The sequence below is a fragment of the Salvelinus sp. IW2-2015 genome, unplaced genomic scaffold, assembly GCF_002910315.2.
Source record: "Salvelinus sp. IW2-2015 unplaced genomic scaffold, ASM291031v2 Un_scaffold1265, whole genome shotgun sequence".
Classification (NCBI taxonomy): domain Eukaryota; kingdom Metazoa; phylum Chordata; class Actinopteri; order Salmoniformes; family Salmonidae; genus Salvelinus; species Salvelinus sp. IW2-2015.
The window spans coordinates 252,161-254,102 of NW_019942807.1; positions in this window are offsets into that span (position 1 = coordinate 252,161).

Here is a 1,942-nt window from a genome sequence, read left to right on the forward strand (position 1 = left end):
AAGGCTAATGAATGGGAAGGCTATCCTAGAGTGTAAGGTGGTGGAAGATGGGAACGGCTTATAAAGAGTACAGGCTACTAAAGAGATACAAGGCATTAAGAGACAGGCTACTAAAGAGTACAGGCTACTAAAGAGAATACGGCTACTAAAGAGACAGCCTATAAGAGAACGGCTACTAAGGGGCAGAATACAGGCCTTAAAGAGACAGCCTACTAACAGAGTACAGGCCTACTAAAGAGATCAGGCCTTACTAAGAGAAAGAGTCTACTAAAGAGTACAGGCTACTAAAGAGATTAGGTGCCTAAAAGGACAGTCTACTAAAAGAGTTACGGCCTACTAAAGAGTAATAGGCTCACTAAGATGACTAGGCCTACTAAAGAGATACAGGTTACTAAAGAGATAAGGCCTACTAAAGGAACGCCTACTAAAGAGTACTAAAGAGCTACTAGAGTAATGCTACTAAAGAGTACAGGCTACTAAAGAGTAAAATGGCCTACTAAAGTACGGCGTACTAGGTAAGGCCTACTAAAGATATAGGCTACTGAAAGAAGTACACGGCTACTAAAGAGTAATGGCTACTAAAGAGTGATGGCCTACTAAAGAGTAATACGGCCCTTACTAAAGGAGTACAGGGCCTACTAAAAACGAGTACAGGCTACGAAATAGGAGTAAGGCATGACTAAGAGTAATAGGCCTATAAAGAGTACAGGCCTACTAAAGAGTAACAGGCCTACTAAAGAGTACAGGCTACTAAAGAGTACAGGCCTATAAGAGTACGGAAGGGCATTACTAAGAGTAATAGGCCTACTAAAGAGAATAGGCCATACTAAAGAGTACAGGCGCTACTAAGAGACTAAGGCCTCTAAGAGTGCGGCTACTAGAGTACAAGGTAGGCCTACTAAAGAGAATACAGGCCTACTAAAGAGTATATGCCTACTAAAGAGTACAGGCCTACTGAAGAGTATAGGCCTACTAAAGAGTACAGGCCTACTAAAGAGTATAGGCCTACTAAAGAGTACAGGTCTACTAAAGAGTACAGGCCTACTAAAGAGTATAGGCCTACTAACGGGTACAGGCCTTACTGAAGATATAGGCCTACTAAAGAGTACAGGCCTACTAAGAGTACAGGCCTACTAAAGAGTACAGGCCTACTAAAGAGTATAGGCCTACTAAAGAGTAAAAAAACAAGAGCATAGGCTACTATTTACAAGCATATGACTATATACGATTGAGAAAAAATTGCCCATACAAGCCATCCTTAAAAGAACAAACAAGATAATATGTTAACATGCACTGCAACATAGGAGCTATTTAAAGATAGTTACTTTGACAAGTAGGCTTAAGTACTCACTCATGGCCACCATCATGGATTGAAAGCCAACGCATGCGCAGCCGATGGGCTACTCACTCATTCCAGTAGAGCACAACAGATTGAGTCAAAATAACCTTAAAAAACCTAGCGGTCAAACAAGTAAATGGTTCCAATTGTTTTTCCACCATTCATTTTTCCAATAGGGGATTTTAGAACCACTTAAAATAAGGGCTGTGTTTCGTGTATTCTTACCCTGGCGTCATGTTTTGATAACCATGTAAATCTCCTTGGACAAGGTGACTTTTATCAATATATTCGCATGCATTTAACCCCCCCACAAAAAAAATATGCTAATTAGCTGCTAATGTGGCTATCATAAATAACGTCCAATGCCATGATGATCTGGATGAGACTGACGAATCGAGGCAAAGGTAAGAATCTCTAGATTAAAATCTAATGTTAGCTAATTGAGTAATTAATAAATTGTCTACATTTCTTAACATTTACAATTCTGTGAACTGTCTTGTGCAAGTTTCAAATTGACACAATATCTGTTAGCAAAGCTTGCAGGGATTTGTAGTTTTGCATGATGTCTAATTGATGAACATTTTCGAATCTGAGAGTAAATAG